Raw genomic sequence first — 25232 nt, 5'->3', positions numbered from 1 at the left:
TATTTGTATTGCGAATTCTTGTTGGAGTTTTGCTTATCTCACCATTTCGCAAGTGGAAGATCTTCCCTTCTTGACTATCACAACTTCTGTGGGATTCAACCCTTAGACTATTCCGTTCTCTATATTAATTTGCCCAAATTTGCCAAATTGAAGCACCATATTTGTCTACTAACATAATTTTGGCGATACATTGCATACATCTATGATTGGTCTCTCTTGTTGGTATATTTTTGTGGGTTCAATGAATATCCTATTTACATGATTTGGCACTTGAGATTCAACGTCACACATTTCATTATTCAGTCCTGGGCGTTAGTATATCTCGCCCCCCATCCAACTACTATTCTTCTCCATCAGGCCCTCAACACCATCTTGTACACCATCCTTTCCTTGGTACGCCTTCCTTCTCTCGGTACTCTATCCTTCCCTAGGCGAGCCATGCTTCCCTTGGCACGTCATCCTCCCCTCAGTATGCCATCCTGTCCTCGGTACACACTCCTTTCCTCGGTACGCCGTCCTCAGTATGGCATCCTGCCCCTCTGGACAAGAACATCACACATAGACCATGATATGTAGAGCTTGTTAAAGACACACCACACTTGAGAGGGACCCAGTTCTATACTGAAAATTTTCTATCTTTCGATAACTAGAAAAATACATACTTGATAGGTGATTACAAACTAGGGGTGTATTGGAAAAAGGAAACCAGCAATGGATCAACACAGACAAGTCACACCTCGCTGCAGATGGTTATATAACGATCTGGAAGATACATCAGGTCAACCAAGTGGTTACAGAGAAATTCTGAAAATCTATTTTTTGAAGTATTTTCCACATTTTGTATTTTGCATTTTTTTGGCCCAACAGCGTGAAATTTGATGGTGTAAGCAATGAACCCTACTTACATTCTGGTCCAATTAGATTGCTTAGTATAAAATCTAATCTTTCCAATCCATATACAAACTTTGGATTTTGACAAATGTGTTAGGAGTAATAAACCTGAGAAGTAAGGATACCAAAATTAAATAACTTCAAAATAATTTTTAGATTTCTAAACATCTTGTCCTCTGAAAGTGTGTTTCATCTTCGAAAAATGCATGGATGATTGACATGTGTGGTGTAAGCATTTAATTTCTGCCTATAATATACTAGGTTCCTAAAGTAATAAGCATCTTAATTCAGATCACTAGCTGACTGGTAGAACATTCTTTGACTTGGACTCATCGATCCTTCCATAAATATACCTAACTACAAGAGGCATAGCTGAATATAATTATCACAATGGAGAGGGATAATCTACGGTTGGACCAAAGGGAGAGGTTGAGGCCCTCCTGCTTAGAAGACTAGATATCATCAGAGACCTGTTTTCCCTACTTGTTGATTCTGAATTTTCCATTGTCTCTCTCCTTCCCTAATGGATATTATGTTAGCTTGAGGATATGAAGAACATAAGAGTGATCCAGCTTATCCTTGAATTTACATTGAATGGCATTACTCAATTGAATTATGATTAAACTGTTATATAGCGTTTGGTTAAACAGATGAGATTAGTTATGTTTTGCACTGATAAATAGTTAGAACATATTGAATATGATTACAGATGGGGTGACTTTTAATAGTTTGGATTGAAACCAAGGAATAATTACCTTGTATTCTGCTTTTATGTGCATCTCCCATTATACAGTCTGTAACTAGTCATCTAGACTAATAGAACAAGATTCAAGAGCATACAATTCCAACATTATACATGGAAAATAGGATATTTTCTAAAGAATAGAATATGAGTATCATGTTAACAGTCCAACAACGAAAACCATTTATCTAAGCAAGCATAAAATGCAGGTCTCTTGCATTAAAGGATTGTTTCTTCAAATCTTCATATTCATACAAATAAATGGATAAGTATCTTGGAAGAACTTCACTGGCCTTTAATATCTAGTCATGGAATCATACTTCTCATAAATGGTCAATGAGGAAACCATTGTGCACAACACATCCTTAACAAATAATATGATGTCATTCAAGCAAATAAAAGAACTTGCAAGCATAATTTAACTAAACACAATCAAATATTATTTGAGCAAGAACTCAGAATCCAGATGTTCCACTAAATAAATGGTCATCTAGATGAAAACTACTTTTACCAGGACATCAAACAATCACCAACAACAAAAAGAAAATATCTCAACTTTTTGCTTTAATTACAAATCAAAACCTTAGCATGTTACCTTGCGATGAGAAATAGCTACAGTTGCTTTATATAGTGCTGTGGTTCCAGGGTAGACAGCCAAGACTTGTTTCCCATTTGCAAAGTCTGGTGTGCTTGAATGATCTGTGGGTTTTGGAAAAGGAATAATGCAAGGCCGTTGCAACTTGTATTTCCTGTAATAATTTGTAACCATAGGTATTTAGAATAATATGCTCAAGAAGATATGCATGAGAGCACCAGAGAAGTACACAAGCTAGTTATAATGTATAACTTAGAAACGAAATGTGTTTTTCATTTTAGCAATAACTATCAGAGTCATGAAAGCCATCAAAAAATGTCACAAATGAATCCCAGTCAAAAGCAGTAGAGAAACTACGTCAAACACGGTATCTTGGAACAAGGTGAAAAAAGAGGTATAAATTAAAAACCTCAAATTTATTTGCTATCAGAATTATTAGTAGAATAAAACAATTCTTTCAAGTTTCTGCAATGCAACAGAGACAAACAGCAACATAAACACCTGATGTTTGACTAATATCAAACAGTGTTCTGCATCATTCTTAAACAACTGCATGCAGGAACAACAAATACATGTACTAGGACTTGTGCACATTAGCTGCAAGTAACCACAATTAAGACAAAGATCAGAAGTGTAATGTTCCCTTTCTTAATAAGAACTTATTAATAAATAATAAATAATAAGTTAATAGGTGAACAAAAAGTAAGAAATAGAATTTATTATTAAAATTAATTATATCATTAAAATAATTGATATAATACAATATAATGTTTAAAAGAATATAATAATGTTAGAATTAGAATTTATTATTATTAAATAGTAATATTATATTTTGTATTAATAAATGAATATAATAATACTAAAATATGATTTATTATTAAATGCAAAGTATAATATAGCATGATCAACTTTTTTTTTTCTAGGTAACATTATTGGTATTGTATTGATAATAAAAGAGAGTTACAATATTAGTGGCATGGCCAAATACCTCACTACTATAACTACACATACCCTGGCCATACCTATACCATTACACAAAAATTTAGAGTATGAACACTTTGCAAAAGACTAGACCACCCATCCCATAAACAAAACAAAATGAAACAAGGTATCCACTTGCATACACCAAAGTCACCAGCATCTAGTGTTGTTACTCCTTGAACCAACGCGCAGCTTCTTCGCGAGTAAATGTTCGTGTAGAGCAAATTCTCCATCACCGAAATTCCCAAATTCCCCCAACAGCGCTTACCACTGCCCTCTCACTTATCATCAAGTAGCAAGATATCCACCAAGAGTCCCTTTGATGTGGACGCATCCCCCTCCAGTAGGTTCTTCTTCACTATTTGGTGGCATACTTGTTGCCCTGGAGCAAGCGTGCTCTTTCTCAGTGTGGGCTTCATGAAGCCTCGTTTTCTCTCTACCAAACACCCAAATTTTCTTAGTTAGGAACACCACTATCTTTTTCCATCCCTACATTGCATTGGGGATATGGGCACCTTATGGATTTGAGGAGGACCACACAACCAATCACTAAATCAAAGAATCCCCTACACCAATTAGCCTCCAAGGCTCTAAACACATCTCAAACCCACACCCAGGACAACCCTCTCAATTATGTCTTCCAACCCCAAGAGCCACTACCTATCCACACATGGTGCAACAACACAACAGACCCCTCCTTTGTTTCCCCCACCATCAATGCAAGTGCTACAAACAGAGATGCCACATCTAGGTTTGATCTCCTCTTCCAAAATGCATTCAGGTACTTTGGCCCAAACATCTGTTGCACTCCATCCAGGAAAGCCGGGTCATCAAACACAAATTTATTTTAGACATTGCATAGTAATCTGACCCTTGTAAGTCTACATTTGAGTATCAGAGCCCAGAGCAAAATTTGCCTCCATTTCTGTCACATTAGGAAACAAATGAGTTTGGCCTTCCTTCTATCTGAATATAACTCCCTTGGAACTCTCTGGAACTGAAGTGCCAAGGAAAGAATACACTCATGCTGGCATCCACAGAGGATTGGGTATCTCTTGTAATAACCCCTGCCAATTACAACTTTGTGAAACACCAAATTCTTCTCTAATTCAATTGTTTGACATTTCGTCAAACACTTTGCAAGAAAGCTCTAATATCAATGTAATATCCCTTGTCAATTCGAACATCAACTTGTTCATTAGTAGGTCAAGGAATATTGTCAAACACTTCCAATACGATATATATGCTTGTTGTTTCTAAGTTTCAGACTAATTATGCTTGCTTGAAATGATATCAAAGGGAATCTAAAAGCCTCTACTTGATCATTACTATATCTAAGAAAAGAACTAAATGCATATGCAATTCTCTTTTGGCTTTTCAAATGCATATAGATGAATTCTAAATGAAAAATATGCACTTACAGCCAATTAGTATTTTGTCAAACACTTGGCATGCATACTATTATGTCAATCATGGAAGATATAAATATGCACATTACATCAAATATATAGACCTACAACTTATCACTCCTGTAGTGAGATATTTTCTAATTCAATGCTTAACATAATATTCCAAGGCTCTTGGCTTTGCAACCCCCAAAAAATTGAGCAGAAATAACATTATAAACCTGATATAAAATGTGCATCTACAACTACTTATAACAGCCACCTTTACAATGCCAAATGACCAATTTAAATGATGCAAATTGATTGTAGAACCCGATATACAAATCACCCAATGAAGGAGATGAAATTGCAATCATAATCAAGCCAAGTACTATAGCATGGGTACTGTTCACAGCACTATTCATGTCACTGTTCACGGTACTATAGCAGCCAGCAATAAATGTTTCTACAATTTAAGCACAAATAGAACTCCAAAATTAAGCTCTCCTAAATGCCAAATTCAATGGATATTTCACCACCTCAAATGGTTGCAACACTAAAGAATTGATGCTCTCGAATGGCTAACAAAAATCAGAAACACTTAGTTTCTTTTCCCAAGTTAATATCAAATGCAATTAACAATAATTGGATGCCTAACAATGAAGCTCTTGCCTCTATATATTATTTTCCTTCACCCTTCTCGAAGGAAATAAAATATTATTTAATTGCACTCTCTAGAAGCGTCCCCCTAATTAATTATGCTTCTAGAAAATTAAATTAATTAAATATAAAATGACCTTTAGATTTAGTTATTTATTGAATTTAATTTAATTTATTTCTCCACTTAGCCTTCAAAGAACGAAAAGCTAAGAACTCCATTGAGGGTCTAAAAGATGGGGGACATTACAGTCCGCCCTCCCTGAAATTGCTTGTCCTCAAGCAATCCAGCAACACAGTGAACTCCAACCTCCACCTGGATCCTAAAAGAAGTAGTATGTGACACCCCTATTAACATTGAACCAACTGCATACCACTAACATCATCAGGACCAACAACATAACTTGTAGTATAGCATTCAAAACCAGTGCTAATGATATAGGAGTTAGAATATCACCAAAAGAAAATCCCACAAGAAATATCTTCATCCTAGTCCCCACCCATATAATATATGTTGGACTGGAATCTTGATCATTAATCCCTAGAAGAGACGTAGCTACAAGAGAACCATAAGCACTCATGCCAATTGTATCAACAATAGGTGTAGCCACATCAAAAAATTTGGACACAAGAACATTACCAATTGTTGCAACAGAAATTTAAATCTTTACAAATGGTGAGAACTAAACCCAACTCCACTTAGGTGAGTGATCAACATCAACCTCAAACAATGGATTTTCATAAGAGAATGTTGCATCCATGTCGAACATAGGATTGTCCATGAAGTGAACATCAACACTTTGTTGATTGATAGTATATCATGACTCTGTTACTATATCACTCACCTCATCAACAATAACAAGTGTACTATCATTAAAGCACACATCTACAACCACATGCCTACTCTAAACTCCTCGTTGGCTAGTTCAACCAACACAAAAGTGGCTACTAATATGACAGTATCCTCACACGCTCGTACTCCCACTATTGCTACATTGTCACCAAATACATGATCTGGAAAAATCATGCCAATAACTACATCATCTGTCTTACCTGACATGAATTCTCATCACATTCCACCTCAGTTCTGCCCAGCTCATGTAGTGTCTCATAAGAAATGTCCTACAAATCTAAAGCCGCAACTGTATCATCACATTTCGCTCTTCGTAAAAAACAATATCATGCTCTGCTCAAATCTCGGATTTGAAATAAATTGGGTCATCTTTTTGTGATTTTGATTCATCTCATTCTCTAGCACATCCAACTGTTTCACAAAACCGTGTATCTCAGAATCTCCATCCCTTGTCGAAGAAGTACACCCTCTGTGGGTTTAATGAATACCAAACCTTTTGTCACCATCCATAATGCTGAACCTTCTGTCACCATCCATAATACTGAAAACCAAGTCCTCTACTTGTGGGTCAAAACCAAAGTGATGAGCACTCCTCATAGTGTAATGCCGATAAAAACACCTAATCTCATCATCATCAAACTGCGAATCAGAAGATGGTTGCACTCTCTGACTCCAAACTACTGGTCAGGCAGGATCCTAGGCAACTCTCTCAGCAAACCCAATCACCAAATCCCTATTGGGAAGCATTGTAGCCAAGGTTTCTACAATCTTCCTAACTGATCGTCATATAACATGAGAGCCCTCAATGAGAGTACCCTCAAATATACTGTCTAAAACCTCATGCAAATCTAAGCTCTCAAGGAAATACTCCATGAATAACAAAGTATAGCAGAAATTATATGTAGAAGCATCAATCTGCTCCCCCGCAATCCACAGCTGATCCCTCTGAAAATGTGACAATGCCAACTGTCCAATGCTACCAACTGTATGAAAAGAAGAAATAGATTGACTTTCAATAGAAGGAAACAAATCACCCTGAGAGTCTGTCTCCACCGCTGCTCTCACCTCCTTTGTACATACTACACTCATATCCTGGACAAATGCGTTCGCCACATCATCACATCCCTCATCCTCAACCGTAGAGGAAAACTCACCACCAACCACTATATGTAACTGAATAGGGTCTAGTGCTGGTGCCGATTGTACCCATTCTAACTCCATGTTAACCTTATCCAACTGTGATTGGGACTCCTGAAGAGCCAACTGACGATACTGAAGAGAGTACACAGTCAACTCAAGTTCCTGAGTGAGCTTAACCACCTCCTCCTCTTTCCCTAACAACATCTCATAGCAGGTGCTACCCCATTCCAGAAGGTAATCCCTATCAAAAACTAACTGAGAGTAACTTTGCTTCAAGATCCTAACAGCCTCTCGAAGTACATGAACCTTTGCTAGAGAAGGAGTACTATCACCATGCTCATCAAACATAGGAGCACCCCAACCAGATGGAGCTAACATCTGACAGATACCATCATAATGCTTAAGGGATAAAGAAATGTTGCTATCTCTCACCTTTAGCTGATAAGTGACATGATGCCTCAGTAATCCCTGACTCCTATGCAAGCTCTTTGTTTCACTAACTGCATTGACATAAGAAACTAAATCAAAACAATCCACCACAAGATCACTTGTACGGGTGCTATCTTCCTCGCACAATTCTACATCCCACATACAACTGCCATGTACTTCAACCAACTCCTCATCCCAGGAAATGGAAGCCCTTTCCATATCAATCTCCTTGCATGTCCTAGCTTCCACCTCAATTGTAAGATCATGTAAGCATCGATCCTGGCACCCATCTAAAACCTCCACGGAGTCATCACTCAATATCTAACAAGTGGTGTCATACCCAATACATCTCATAGCATCATCAAATGGATCATTAAATTTTTCTATAATATCTGCATCGACATCTCCTGACAAAGCCTTAACTGCAGACTCCTGACTCTGCACACATGACTCAACATCAGTTCGCGAATCACTAATAGTAGAGCATAAACCCACATCACCAACATCATAGTTGGGTGACTCTATACGTGTCTCAGTCCCACCTGAGGAAGCAACTACCTTCTACATTGTAGCAACACCATGAGATCTCACATACAAATCTCCAATAATAATCTTGTCCTCGAGAGAGCCAAAAGTATCAATGGTAACAATTGCATCAACTGTCTCTGCACTAACTATAGCAATAGCTCTAGAAGCCTCAATCTGTTGAACTTGGTGCCGTTATCCTTTGCTGGCACTGACACAACCACAGGTCCCTGTGAAATAAGTCCATCATCAACACTGCAGATAGGACTAGGAGGCGTCGTACTAAATATAGGTACATCTATATCAGGGACTCCTATTGCGGAAAACTCAAGCTTCCTTCCTTGCGACCTCGATGTCGGCCTTCTAAAGGCAGAAACCATATGCCTTGCTTCCCTTTCAATTCACTCTTAGATCCGACAAGCTCTCTATCAATCTTTGTTGATGAAGCTTAACTTTCTCCATACTCTCCTTTAAAGCATTCACCTTCACGCTAACTTCCTCATTACTCCACCGACTTCTAAAAATGTCAATCCTCCTATGTTTGTTGATGGCTAGAAAATGCTAAGGTGTTGGTCACACCAAATGCAACAACAAATCTGAAAATAATTAATATTTTCCTAGCCCACAGGATGGCAGTAAATCACTCTAATACAACTGTAATAACCCCATCCAGTTACAACCTCGTGAAACACGAAATTCTTCTCTAATTCAGTTGTTTGACATTTCATCAAACACTTTGCAAGAAAGCTCTCATATCAATGTAATATACCTTGTCAATTCGAACCTCAAATTGTTGATTTGTAGGTCAAGGAATATTGTCAAACACTTCCAATACGATCTATATGCTTGATGTTTCTAAGTTTCATACTAATTATGCCTGCTTGAAATGATATCAAAGAGAATCTAAAAGCCTGTAATTAATTACTACTATATCTAAGAAAAGAACTAAATGCATATCCAATTCTCTTTTACCTTTTCAAAAGCATATAGATGAATTCTAAATGAAAAATATGCACTTACGGCCAATTGGTATTTTGTCAAACACTTGGCATGCATACTATTATGTCAAGGATGGAAGATATAAATATGCACATTACATCAAATATATAGACCTGCAACTTATCACTCCTGTAGTGAGATACTTTCTAATTCAATGCTTAACATAGTATTCCAAGGCTCTTGGCTTTGTAACCCCAAATAAACTAAGTAGAGTTAACATTATAAAGCTGATATAAAATGCGCATCTACAGCTACTTATGACAGCCACCTTTACAATGCACAATAACCAATTTAACTGATACAAATTGATCTTAGAACCTGATATACAAATTGCCCAATGAAGGAGATGAAATTGCAATCGTAATCAAGCCAAGTACTGTAGCACGGGTACGGTTAACGTCACTATTCACGGCACTGTAGCAGCCAACAATAAATGTATTCTCCAATTTAAGCACAAAGAGAACTCCATAATGAAGCTCTCCTCAATGTTAAATTCAATAGACATTTCATCACCTCAAACGGTTGCAACATTGAAGAATTGATGCTCTCCAATGGCTAATTGAAATCGGAAATCTTTAGTTTCTTCTCCCAAGTTTATATCAAATGCAATTGACAATAATCGGATGCCTAACAATGAAGCTCTCACCTCTATTTATTCTTTTCCTTCACCCTTTTAGAAGGAAATAAAATATAATTTAATTGCACTCTCTAGAAGCTTCCCCCTTTCCAATACAATAATTAGTTGTGCTTCTAGAAAATTAAATTAACTAAATATAAGGTCACCTTTAGATTTATTTATTTATTGACTCTAATTTGATTTATTTCTCCACTTAGCCTTCTAAGAACAAAAAGCTAAGAACTCTACTGAGGGTCTAAAAGATGGGGGACATTACGTCTCTGCATGTCGTGATATGATTTATTGTCGTCAAAGGTAGTAATCATGGTGCCATCCCCTTAATCTCCACCAGGATGATAAGTTTCATATGTGTTTTAATGTATCTAATGACCAGACGATAATACTCTCTTTAATCTAATGCAAGGTGTCGCGGGTCCTCAAAGACTTCATGTTGGGTACCCATTGCTGCATTAGCACCCAAGTTGGCTAACATGTTCGCCACCCTGTTCGCTTCCCGCAATGAATGAGAAAACTTGAAGTAATCAAATTCCATAAGAAATTCTTTGATCTGTTGGATATATTTATCAAGGTGTCATGAATCTAGCCTCCATCTCTTTATGCCATTTATGATCTCCAAATCCACTTCCAAGTGGACTCTTTTAAAGCCTAATTTTGCTCCTAAGACCAAAGACTCTCTAGCTGCATAAGATTTTGCAATGTTATTCATGTCATCCTAGAAACGTTTGGCTACAAAAGCGAGAGTATTGCCCTTATAGTCTCTTGCTACACAACCACACCCCAAAACTCCCAAGTTTCCCCCAGCCACCCCGTCAAAGTAAATCTTGACCCATCCTTCCTCTGGAGGTGTCCAACACACCTTTACACTTTTAATAGTTGGATTAGCCCTAACAAGCCCTTAAATGGGCCGAACATGATCAACTGTTAATATTGATAATATAAAATATGACCAATTATTACTATTAATAATATAAACAATAATAAATTTAAAGAAATAAACCATACTAAATAATAGCAGATACATAAGTTACCAGAAGTTATTAGCAGTCGACAATAAATCATGGCATACTATTATATTAATGATAAGACCAATCGCATTTATCATATCAACCCTAGGATTAACTATAAATTGATTAAAGTCTTCATATTAACCCTCTAAATAGCCAAGGGGTGGTACTATAGACTAATGAAGTATGATTATCCTTGAAGAGGTGCACTAATAAGACCACAGTCCATCTTATAATAACAGCAATTAAATAAAGGGATACTAATTGATAGTTATAGGGAAGGAGTTATCAAAAAGTATAATAGTCACAAAAGTAACCAACTAGCGTATTACAGTCAACAAAAACAACTCTATTGATCGCACCAAATAGGGAGGAAAATACATACTTTTGAAATCGCCATCTTAGGACGGAGATAATAAAACAACAATTAGGTATACTAAGATAAAGGAGGGAAGTGACTACCTCAGCTAAGAGATGTACTTAAAGAAGACTCGGTTTATTATGATAAGTTGGTAACAAAGCAATGTGACTTTTGTAGGGAGTCACAATATCTCAAACCAAGGAAGCAAATATAAAAAGGAAAGTAATAGCTTTACAAGGTGGATAACAAATTTCTTCACAACATGTTTCAGATGTCTTGCTACTGGTTTAGCAGACCTAGTGCATATGTGATCAAGATAGCTGCTATTCCTACTCGGTTGAGTTTGCAAGTGTGGTGCGTAGATAACCATATTAATTTTATTGTCATTTGAAAGATAATACTTAACAATTGATGATTGTTGATGGTTGGTGTTTCCGTAGTTTGTGTTGTTGTCGGCTATCTTTGTACACCCTCAGAAAGTTTTCCCTAACGGGTTTTTAAGCACGGCTTGTAGGTAGTCATTAGGTATGCATTTTGGATTATTTCTTTGTACTACGAATTATAGTTGGGATTCTCTGTTGTTCGCCATTTAGGAAGTGAAAGACCTTCCCTACTTGGCTATTCTAGTTTCAATGGGATTCAACCCTCACCCTATTCCATTGCTTGTATTACTTTGCTCGGATTTGGCAAATTAGAGCACCATTTTTTGGAAAATATTAATCGAAGGATTATGTGTTCAATCCTCATTCTTGTTTGGGTTTATAAATCTCTAACTGTTTGGATTACAGGACTCAACATTCCCTTTCTGTCCGCACACCGTCCATCACCACTCTGTTCAGCCATCTGGACCTACTGTATGGCCATCCCTGTGTCTCTGCCATACAACAATCTTCCTATCCCACCATACGGCCCCCTCCACTGATTGTACAACCATCTTGTGTACCTACTATCTGACACCGTACAGACTCCCTATATGCTTGCATACTGTACGACCATCATTTGTTGTTCATGCTCCCACCATACAGCTTGATACCGTACGACCATCTATTGCACATCTTCCCACCGTATGGCATGTATTGTACAGCCTCTTCCCTGTTTGTACCTCCTCAATTGGTGTTCGTACAACATTCCCACCTAGCCATACTGTTCCAGTAATATTGTACTGCCCCCACAATAGTTTCACCTGAGTGCCAATTTTTGTATTTGTCAAAAAAAGATTGTTTTCCAATGAAGTCGTAGGGAATGGACCATTACAGTGGTATCAGAGCTTTTGATCCTGCCAGTCTATTGACAATGAATGAGAGTCTATAGCCAAAAGAGAAGAACCCCTTCCGTTGATAAAATGGTTGCCGAACTAGAACCCATAGCTACTGAACTCATGGCACTACTCAGAGAGCTTGCGAGGAATCAGGCATAGATCAATGATACTCAGCAAATCATGGAAGAGACTCTCAAGAAGTTGGCAAACAATAAAATATCTGGAGAACAAAATGGTCTTAGCGGACTCGATGTCGGGTAAAGCAAACCATCACCCAACACGCTCTCGACCTTCCATGCCATCTTTTCCCCACGGACGGAGACACCACTCAAAGGGAAGTAGCTGACCTTTGAAGAAATGCAAGAACAGCTGAGAGAAGATTGGAAGAATGCAAATTTTCAGGAAGATACATCCTACAAAGATTATGGAGATCTGAGAATGGGATATTCGAGAGGCCAAAACAGAGGATATTTTAACTATGATCTCAGGAGGAAGTTGAGTAAAGTAAATTTCTCTCCATTTGACGGATCGGGACCCATATCTACACAAGCATGGGTAATGAAGGCCGATACTTACTTCCAGGTGAATCCTATACCAAAAGAATCGATTAAATTAGCAACATTACACTTGGAGGGAGTCGCGCATGAATGGTGGCATCACGACACCATCACACAAGGGCATGATCAAGTAAACACCTAATGCGGAATTCACTAAGAGATTGATAGGTCGATTTGATGGTAAAGATCCAGAACTCAATTTAAAAGATTTGGAACAGCTAAGGCAAACTGGATCAGTTGACTAGTACATTGTAGAATTTCAGAAACTCTCTATTTTGGCCATGGACATTTTAGAAAGAAGACAGATAGTGCTCTTCATGGACGGGTTGACAGAACCACTGAAGGGTTGGGTAAAAGGGTTCAATCTTGCCACCCTGTTGGAGGCCATTAAGAAAGCACGGAGTATGGCATCATCATCGGCATCATCCTCTTGGGGTTATTCACATTCCAAACCACTAATGTTTCCAAGGGACAAAGATAATAAACCTCCGCTAAAGAAGCTGTCATTGGACGAAGCTACCAAACAAGAGCTCCAGAGGAAAACACTATGTTTCAACTGCAAAGCACCATGGGAACCTGGACACAGATGCCTTGGGAAAGGAAAGATCCACTACATTGAGGTCGTGTCCGATGATGAGGACGAACAGGAAGATTATTTTTGTTCAAATCTCTATACTTTTTTAGCATTATCTAATCTATTTGGAATTAATAGTTTAAGTTACAAATCTATGATCATTTTCCTTCCATACCCCATCCACACTACCTACCATACGGCCTTCTTGGCTTTCACACACCACTTCCACTCCCTTTTTGCACTAACCGTACAACCCACCAGATCACTCCTCCCACCATACAAACTTCACACCACTACCCACGGTCATTCTCCCAACACTGTACAACCTCCCTTCTCCATCCGTACAGTCTGCTAGTATCCCTATCCACATCATACGGTCTGCATTCCTCCATACTGTACAGTCTCCACCGTACGACCAAAACACTAACATCATTCGACCCCCTCCTTGTAGTGTATATAGTACGACTATAACATAGGCACCTGCATACTGTACGGTCTCTGTTCATGCAGTGTATGGACCTCCAACAAATTACACCTATATAGTTTGATCCACTCTATATTCTAGATCATTACAGTGGTATCAATAGACCTTCTGTCGCTCAATGAAAAAGGAAAGCTCATATTGGAACTAGCTGATATCATCGAAGTATGTGAGAAACCCTACGGAACTGCACAATGAAGGAATATTCGGTGCATTGGAAACACTTGCCGTTGGACGATGCGACATGCGAGGGCGAGCACATTCTTCAGCACACAACATTGCATTTGCTTGAGGAAAAGCAAAATTTGGAACGGGAGGACTGTAATATTCCCGTTATAAAATAAATCATTTAATCAAACTATTTTTAATGGGCTAATTGATTTAATATATCTCGAACCCATTTTTGTTTTGTTTTTGTAGCTTGTGTTGTCGTCGGCTATCTTTGTACACCATCAAAAAGTTTTCCCCGACAAGTATTTAAGCACGGCTTGTAGGTAGTAATTAGGTATGCATTTTGGATTATTTCTTTGTACTACGAATTCTAGTTGCGACTGTGTTCGCCATTGCGGAAGTGAAAGACCTTCCCAACTTGGCTATTCTAGTTTCGATGGGATTCAACCCTCACACTATTTCATCGCCTCTATTACTTTTCTTAGATTTGGCAAATCGGAGCACCATTTTTTGGCAAATATCAATTGAACGATTATATGTGTTCAATCTTCATTCTTGTTTGGGTTTATAAATCTCTAAGTGTTTGGGTTACAGAACTCAACATTCCCTTTCTATCCGCACACCATCCATCACCATACACTTGCCCATCACTACTTCGTACGACCATCTGCACCTACTGTACGGCCATCCCTGTGTCTCCACCATACAACAATCTTCCTGCCCCACCTACCGTACGGACTGCTCCAGCCACTGTACGGCCCCCTCCACTGATAGTACGACCATCCTATGTGCCTACTGTCTGACACTATATGGACTCCCTGTATGTTTGCATATCGTACAACCATCATCTGCTGCTCATGCTCCTACTTTATGACCTGATACCGTACAACCCTCTGTTGCAGATCTTCCCACTGTTTGGCTTGTATCGTACGGTCTCTTCCTTGTCTATACCTCCTCAGTTGGTGTTCGTACAACATCCCCACCTAGTCGTACTGCTCTAGTAATATTGTACAACCCCCACAGTAGTTTCACCTGAGTGTCATTTTTTGTATCTGTTAGAGGAAGATTTGTTTCTAGTGAAGCCATAGGGAATGGAACATTACACAAGCGAGAAGCAAAAGAAAAAGAAACAAAGAAGGAAGACTAAATACTCCCAGAAGAGAAGTACTCTAGAACCAAATGATAAGGCCCAGGAAAAAGGTGAGCCCCAAAGCGTCTAAGGGAGCTGTTGGAGGTAAGGTGATGTTACAAAGTGGGTCTCCTGTAAAGCCTCACAGATCTTGTGTGCCTAGAGTAAGGATCTAGAGACCGCTTTGTCCCCTAAGCAGGAGACACAAACATGAAGAAAGAGGTGATGAGTTGGTCAGAGGTCTGTCTTGTGAAAAACTGGAGCTACAAGGTGTAATCACGAAGTCACAAGGCCTCTTGGAGGTAAAGAGCAAGGCACCACTAATAAGTCTATATAAAGAAAGAAGTAATGGACATGCACTCTCTAAACAAGTAATAGAACCTCCCCATGATCTCATAGTATATGGGGCATTGGAAAACAAAATGGGTCTCTAATTCTGCCTCCCCAAGGGGGCAAAGGCAACAAATCTTGCCCTCTCTATCAATTTGGTAATCAATCTGGATACATAGCTAGTGGGAGCCCACTCTAAAAGATCCCACATAGATGTGGAGGGCATGAGTCCAGCAGCGAGTGAGGTACCAGGGGCGCACAATAATCCCATCCTGGAACTCCATGTAGTGCTTGACATGAAAGGCTATCCTCGGGCAAAATCCCCTCTAAGGGTTACTCTATGTCATGATAATGCACTGCTCGTGGATGTTGAGTCTAACGTGCTCATACAACTCCTACTGGGAGGGAAGGAGGTGAGTAGGGGCATCAAAAAAGAATTGAAAGGGAGGGAGGTGATCCATCTAAATCCCAATTAAATCAAGAAGAGCAGAAGCCTAGGAAAACTAGCAATGGGCTTTGCCAATGGGATCAATGCCTACCACCACCCCAAAAGAGTAGTAAGTGAGGTAAGAAAATCTATGATGACCCTTAGATTCAAAATAATCTCATTGATATTTATGTGAGCAAAGTAGCTTCTATTTATCTCAATTATTGTATCTTTGATCTTAATTGACTAATTGGTGCACGAAAGAAGTTTTAAATCCTTAAAATTATTTGAATTTCTTTGGTTTTCAATTTTCCGAGTTCAGACACCACGTCTAAGTTCAAGCCCAAAACAAGCTTGTCGAGACTAAGGAGAATTTGAGTCTTGTAACATTGGCATAGAGGGTCTTTTGAGTCAGAAGCTTGGTTAATGGAGGTTCTTGCCTTCTCAAGAATTTAGTATAATCCAGCTTGGTCTTTGTTTAGCTCAGATTGGACTTCATTTGGGTTTTGTTTCCTATCGTTATTATTTCTATTAAGTCTAAGCATGATCGAGAAGGGCTCTTTCTATCTTTAGTAACATAGTCATATGGATAGTGGATGTAGTGGTGGATTCCCTGGTTGATACAGTTGATCAAGTTAATGAGTATTTGATGATATATAAATTTTTTAGTGGTCTTTATTGATATTAAATTATTTGAGTTATAATATAAAGTTATAAATTAATTTTATAATAAAATGGGGCCCATGTTAAGGATAATCAGTAATTCATACTCATTGATTAAAAGTGTGCTTATAATGATATATTAAAGTCAACTAATTCTTATAAAAGATATAAAAATCATTGAAAAGCCTTGCTAATGAACATTCATGGACAATTATTATAAAGTGTCTTGGAGAGAAAACAAAAGGAAATTCTATTGAGCACTTGATTTTATAAAATTGTGAGGGTTTTAAGACAAGGGTTTGAAATGGAAGAGCTTGATAAATTGTGAATTTCTACAGTTGTCGTGCACTCTAAACTAGTGAAACTATCCAATGAACACTGTGTTAGAGGGTTGTATCATTCAATGTCATCATTGTGTTTTAATTTGTGCATCGAATTTGAGAGGTGGATTCAATGTTTCTCAAGAAGGGCTGCATTAGGGAACATAAGAAGCTGCAACTTTGAATGAAGGATGACTTTCATATTTGCAGGCTGCGATAGTGTTTGTAGGGGCAGCATTAGGGTTTTTACTGGCCACATTTGATAAATTGGGGCAACATTAGTGAAGGCTGTGTTTTGAAGACAAGAGGTGTGCTTTTGTTGGAGAGTGTTTTCATTATTAGTTACAGCTGGTTATCAAAGAATCATCAATTTAAGAAAGCTGTACAGGTTTTGATAGTTTTTTAATTTCTTACTTCATGCATAATATTTGGTATTGTAATTTGTTTGAATTCAATGTGTAGGAAGAAGAATGCACAAATGTTTGATGTAATGCCATATCTAAACTACTCATTATCAGTTAATTAGATTGCATTCTAAGTGTTTGTGAAAATGCCCATTGGCAGTAGGTGTACATTTTACATGTAGAAAACATATGTATGCATTCAAAAACACAAAAAGATTGCATTCGTAATTTAATTCATTGCCTAGATATCTTAATAATCGTTTGCAAACATTTTAATTTTATTTGAAACCGTTTCAATCAAGGAAAAACAATCTGAAAATAAACGACAGAAAGATAGAGCTTGCATGCACAATATTTGACAAAATGTCAAACATTTGAAAATTAAAGCAAGTTGGTGTTTGTCGGAGTCAAAACTAGCAAGGGTTCTTACAATGGTATCAAAGTGGTTTCATTACATCCCCTATTTTGTTTAACTTTAACTATTCTATACAGCTATCTAGAGTTCAAGCAAATTGGAAACGGTTGGTTAAATTGGTTATTCATTTTGATTTCACCTAAATTGGAAATATGGCTTATTCTTTATATTTTCATGTTAATTAGAAAATATTGGTTAATCGTTATGATTTTACACGTATTGGAAACGATTAGTTAATATTGTTATTAGTTATGGCAACTTAATTGTATTTGAATGATTTGGAAATATGCTTTCGCCATGTTATTCCTCCTTGCAGGAGCATGACAAAGGGGGGAAAGCAGTGGCACAGAAGGAGTAGGGAACGAGCACCAACCTGTTGTTGAGTTACCACGTATTCGTTTAAACCACCTTGGTCGAGGAAAACCTGACTGGGACAGACTAGATAATGTCATGTGTCTACCATGAGCCGATTAGGTTGTCTAATCTAAAAAGATACATATAAATATATTCATGTGAACATTAAGCAAAATAAAAACTGTTACCTTTGATTTAGAATCTGGATGCTTTGCATTTTTCTTGTATTGACAGTTACAACTTATTATATCAATAATACCCATAATACGTAAGTGCATTTGTATGTGCTGCATATATGTATGTATGTGAATATTTAAATATAGCATACATGTACGTATACGTATATTTAAAACACAACGCATATGTATACATACTATTATTGAACAACGTTGGTCAGAGACTACAGATTATACATGTATGTGCATGTATGTTCTACATACATTCACATACATATATAATCGCAGTCTGATACTGCATCTGAAATCTGATCAAGCATTTTGCATCAAACTAAGATAAATTCTGTACATTTATATTTGCATTTGATTGCTTACATAATGCTCTTGTGATCGGTCATATATATATATATATATATATATATATATATATATATATATATATATATATATATATATATATATATATATATATATATATATATATATATATATATATATATTTGTGTGTGTGTGTGTGTGCGTATATCTGTTATGTAAACAAGTCACAAATTAGTTCGTACTAACCAACCAATCTGATCCTGTAGGAAATCAGATTAGCTAGTTAATACTATCTAATTAATTTGCAATCTTGTGACTATTGATATTGAAGGATCGTGACCCTTCTATGAATGCGTCAATTGGAATCATATATTTACACCCTGATGCCTGAAGTATTGACATCGAAATTAATAAATGTTCGATACCTTCAGCTGCAAATCGTTACATATTATTGTTCACTACCATTCGTCTATCATCTGAAATCATATTACTTCCATACTGCATTCACAATATTTTGTGATTAAATATATTGCACAGATATTGTCAGTCGTTATATTACAGATCGAAAATCAGAGATACTCCATATTATAGTTTGGGCATTCACATACAAGAAAGATCAGTAAATCTGAAGGTATTATATAAAACACTTTACTCTATATTTGAAAAGCTACATTCTGCTCTCCTACCTTCAAGCATAAGAGCAAATTGATTAGTAACTCTATGATTAAAATTTAAAAGATACTACAGTCTAATAGAAGTTTGAATCATTAACATGGTATCAAAGAACAAGATTATAGACAAAAACTAAACTTGAGTATTTTAGACTACATACTTTTGAAGTTTTTATCATATAAAATTCATATTTCAAAATGCAAAGTGCAATAAGACTCGAGGATCGCCTTGAGGGAGCAAATAACTTCACAACTTGGAAGTTACGAATTATGATGGTGTTAGATGAAAACAAAGTAGATTCACTAGTTAAAATTAAAAGTACTGAACCTGAGAATAAACCTGAAAAATTAGAATGGATTGAAGAAACCAAAAAGGCTATGAAATTAATAGTGGATTCTCTAAGAAGACACATTGTTCCTATTTTAGCAAAATGAACTATAGCATAATCTAATGATCAAATCTTTAGAAAATACATTTGAGATAAACAACACCAGAAGGAATCTTGCACTGAAAACATAACTAAATCACCTAAGCATCAACAAAGGTGAATCTGTAAATGCTTATTTTATGAGAATTATAGAATTAAGAGATCAATTGTCAAATGTTGGATATGAAATAGACAATAAGGAATTATCTCTAACAGCTCTAGGTGGACTTCCAAGTTCATGGGAACCTTTCAAACAAGGCATTAGTGAAAGATCGAAACTTCCTAAACTAGACCGATTGAGATCTGATTGTCTACAAGAAGAAGCTAGACTATCACTTACAGGAATCAAACAAAAATCTTTAGATGAAGACATTCAAGTTCTTGATACAAATATGAAGAAGAAAGGAAAGAAGAACATCAAAAAAAAAAAGAATTTTCATGGGAAAGGAAAATATAGAAAAGATACTTCTCAAGTTCAATGTTCTAGATGTGACCAATATGGACACTATGTTGTAAACTATCCTGAAAGGACAAAGCAACAAGCATCTTATGCCCACATTGGAAAAATAAACTCACAAGAAGAATCTGAAAAGTTTCTATTTTATTCCGCACTATCAAATCAAATATCAAACAAATCTTGCACCTGGGTAATTGATAGTGGATTATCCAAACACATTACAGGGTTCCGAGAAAATATGGAAACTATGGTAGAAGAAACTGATTAAGAAGTAACCATCAGAGATGATTTTGCACATCCTGTAAAAGGTGTTGGGACCTGTACCATCAAATTAGAATCAAGCATAGAAATTCAATTAAAGGATGTTTTGTACATACCTGAAATCAAAAGAAATTAAATTTCCATTTCAGCTCATGAAGATAATGGATACAAAATCACATTTATCAATGGGAAAGTTTTGGCTTAGCATAAATCAACCAGATTAATAAAGCAAAACTTATAGAAATAAGGCAACGTTATTTATATAAGTTTTGTATTGAACCTAAACAAGCTCTAATTCTTGAATCTTCTGACATAAATGAAATGTGGCACAAAAGACTAGGGCACTGACACTTTCGAGCCTTAAATTCCTTGGATAAATTGGTGACAGGACTACCCAAAATAAACTCCTCACATAGTGGAACTTGCAAGGGATGTGCTCTAGGGAAAAACCCCAAAAGATCATTCCATTCTAGCACTAGCAAAACTAGGAATGTATTGGAACTGATCCATTCCTATCTTTGTGTACCCATGTCAAAACCCTCTAAAAGAAGAGCACTATACTATATAATCTTCATAGATGATTTCTCAAGAAAAACTTGGATATATTTCTTAAAAAACAAAGAATCTGAGGAAGTCCTAAATAGATTCAAAGAGTTCAAAGCACTTACTGAAAATTACTCCGAAAAAAAGTCAAGACCTTGTGAACTGACAATGGAACGGAGTACACTTCAGAATTGTTTAAAGAATATCGAATTAGTTTAGAGATTAGGAGGGTGTTCACTGTACCCTACAATCCTCAACAAAATGGAGTAGTTGAAAGGAAAAACAGAACTATTGTAGAGGCAGCTAAATCCATGATGCTAGATCAAAATCTAGATTCCTCTTTTTGGGCAGAAGCATCTAGAGCAGCTGTTTATATTTAAAATAGATGTCCACATTCCCATCTTGATAATAAGAATCCTGAAGAGACCTTTACCAAACATAAACCTGATATAAGTCATTTAAGAATATTTGGCTACCTGGTGTATATTCATGTACCTAAAGAGAAAAGGTCTAAACTAGAACCTTCCAAAAGAAAAGGAATCTTTGTGGGATATAGTGAAACATCAAAAGCATATAGAATTTTCATTCCTGGACAAAGGCAAATAGAACTTAGTAGAGATATTATATTTGAAGAAGATATTGCTTTTAAAAGGGTAAAGAATTATGATGAGCTAGAAAATCACAATCCTACCTTAACCCAAAATGTATGTTCTACTATTGAAACTCTGTCAAAATATCCCAAAGACACTCCTTATGAAAGTCCACCTAAATCAAAAAATTAGAACGAGTGTCTTGATGAGAATCTAAATCCCAACAAAAGTAAACAACCACTTTGGGCTAAGAAAATCTTGGAGGAAGCTGCAAATTTTGCAGCACCTAATGGAACAATCAGAAAAGGTAAAAGACCCAACAAACTAACATATAATGCATTGATGAGTGAAATTCTTACTTCTGAACCAAAGAATGTTGATGAAGCCCTCAAAGAACAAGCCTGGAAGGATGCCATGAAAGAAGAATATCACTCATCTTGAAAAATGATGTTTGGGATATAATTCCTAGACCTAACTGGAAATCAGTTATTTCTTCCAAATAGTTGTTCAAAATTAAACATGTTGCAGATGGTAGCATACAAAAACACAAAGCATGTTTTGTTGCCAGAGGATTCTCATAGAAGAAAGGCACTGACTACGAAGAAACTTTTGCACCTATAGCCTGATATACTTTTGTTCGAGCTGTGCTAGCTATTGCAGCAACCAAAGGCTGGAAGGTTCACCAAATGGATGTGAAGACTGCATTTCTAAATGGAACAATAGAAGTCTATCTAGAACAACCTGAAGGATTTGTAGTTCATAATGCAGAAACTCATGTATGCAAACTAAAGAAGGCTCTTTATGGACTCAAGCACGCTCCTTGAGCCTGGTATGAAAAAATTGATAAATACCTCATGAGATTAAATTTCTCTAAAAATGTTGCTGATCCAAATCTCTACTATAAATATATCAATGATGAGATGATAATTTTAATTATTTATGTTGATGAGCTTTTACTTACAGGAGAAGATCATGTTATCACAATGCAAAAAAGATCTAGCATCAGAATTTGAAATGAAAGACCTAGGAATTCTTCATTATTTTCTAGGACTAGAAGTATGGCAGAAACTTGATGGTATCTTTTTGAATCAAGGAAAATATACCATTGATATACTCAAAAGATTTGGAATGTTGAACTCTACACCTATGTCTACTCCCATGGAGACAAACTTGCACAAATTAAAGGAAGCTACATCAAAATCCAAGTTTGTTGATCGTACACTCTATAGACAAATTATTTGATCACTTATGTATTTGCTTAATACTCAACCTAACATATGCTATGCTTTAAACGCATTAAGTCAGTTGATGTGTTAACCTCATAAGATTCATCTTGTCACTGCTAAACACATTTTGACATACTTGCAGGGTACTATTCAATATGGCCTCAAATACAAAAATACTGATCTAACAAATCGGAAGAGTACATCTAGGTATAGTTTTAGTTTAGGATCCACTATGATCTCTTGGACAAGCAAAAAACAAACCTCCATTGCACAAAGCTCCACTAAAGCTAAGTCTATTGTTGCTGCATTGGGAACCAGAGAAGCTATTTGGCTCAGAAAGCTGATAGTAGGACTATTTGGAAAACCTCTATTGCCTACTACCATTCTATGTGATAATCAAAGTAATATCAAGCTATCTAAAAATTCAGTATTCCATGATCAGTTCAAGCATGTTGAAATTCCTTTCCACTACATTAGAGGTATGGTAGAAAGGAGAGTCATTCAATTAGAATCTATGAACACTGGTGATCAAACTACAGACATTCTCACCAAGCCTCTTTCCAGGATTAAAATTGAGCACTTCAAAAAGAAACTTGGTATGATTGAAATGTAATTGAGACTCAGGCTCTGAAATTTAATTTTTCTAAATATTATACACATTCTAAGATGTTTAATGTTTAAACTCTTTTGTCATATGTGTGACTCTATGACTTATGGGCCCTCTACATGTATACATTACATTAAGATGATGATTTTTCTGATAATGTATGCTTGTATTAACATTGTGAAGTGATGACTTTACAAATGTTTCCTATCATGATGGATTTCATGTGACGTGATATTCTTTGTAGGTCATGATAGTAGGATCTCTTGAAACATGTTGATAAGATATAATGAGACATGATGTCTTCAAAATCTTTTTGTTACTCTTGAGAAAATCATGGTGGGACACCATGACTTGTTATGGTAGACATCATGTGACATGATGTTAGTGCACATAACATAACATGAAATATCATGAGACTTCGTATTTATAATACTTCTTGATATCACGAGTAAAGTGATATCAAAAATGTATACTTAATTATCTTCCTAGCTAAGAGGGAGTGTTATTGAATAGCGTCGGTCAGATACTATACATTATACATGTATATGCGTGTATGTTTTATATACATTCACATACATGTATAATCGTCGTTTGATACTGCATCTGAAATCTGATCGAGCATTTTACATCAAACTAAGATAAAATTTGTACATGTTTGCATTCAATTCCTTACATAATGCTCTTGGATCAATCATATATATATATATCTGTTATGTAAACAAGTCACAAATTAGTTAGTACAAACTAACCAATCTGATCCTGTTGGAAATCAGATTAGCTAGTTAATACTAACTAATTAATTTGTAATCCTGTGACTATTGATATTGAAGGATTATGAACCTTCCATGAAGGCATCAATTGGAATCATATATATGCACACCGATGCCTAAAGAATTGACATCGAAATTTATAAATGGTCAATACCTTCACTTGCAGATCGTTACATATTATTGTTCACTATCATTCGTCTGTCATCTGATATTATATTCCTTCCATACTGCATTCACAATATTCTGTGATTAAATACATTACGGAGATATTGTCAGTCATTGTTATATTGCAGATCTAAGATCAGAGATCCTACACACTACAGTTTGGGTGTTCACATACAAGACGGATCAATAAATCTGAAGGTATTATATAGAAAACTTTATTCGGCATTTAAAAAGGTGCATACTGCTCTCCTACTTTCAAGCATAAGAGCAAATAGATAACTCTCTGATTAAAATTTAAAAGATACTACAGTCTGATAGAAGTTTGAATCATTAATATATATGTATATTTCAAATATGACGACTATGCATGTATACATAACACATATAAACATGCATAAATAATGTGAGTATTATTAATATATTAATAGTTTATAGGCAAGGATTCTATTTCTCTTTCACATCAATTTAGCTATATGCATGAAAATCTATTGACGTCTTATAAATTCCTGTAATATTTCAACCTTTAGATTCTTTTAGTTATTTCATTTTTACATATTTTCATAGATTATCAAGATTACAAGCACATAACTCATCACCTTGCATTCTGCATGTTAGCCGACTGAATGGTTCCGGCGGTATTATTGTAGCCGACGGTCTGGCGATGTTTTTGTAGCCGACGGTCCGGCGATGTTTCTGTAGCCGACAGTCCGGCGGTGTTCTTGTAGCCGATGGTCCGAC

The 25232-nt window shown here is 36.3% G+C and overlaps 1 protein-coding gene across 2 annotated transcripts in view; it reads right to left on the bottom strand.

Annotated features, from left to right (window-relative positions):
* Window positions 1-25232, bottom strand: part of LOC149580067 (uncharacterized) — a 263193-nt gene that overhangs the window by 97214 nt on the left and 140747 nt on the right. For both annotated transcript variants that reach the window (XM_089788903.1, XM_089788910.1), the window contains one exon: window positions 2222-2382. The gene's annotated coding sequence lies outside the window, so the exon portion shown is untranslated. The remainder of the gene's footprint in view (window positions 1-2221; window positions 2383-25232) is intronic.

This window comes from Cupressus sempervirens, chromosome 1, assembly GCF_028749045.1.
Source record: "Cupressus sempervirens isolate cs-2001-9-10 chromosome 1, ASM2874904v1, whole genome shotgun sequence".
NCBI classification, from domain to species: domain Eukaryota; kingdom Viridiplantae; phylum Streptophyta; class Pinopsida; order Cupressales; family Cupressaceae; genus Cupressus; species Cupressus sempervirens.
The sequence above is the reverse complement of the archived record's forward strand: the minus strand, read 5'-3'. Positions and strand labels throughout refer to the sequence as shown.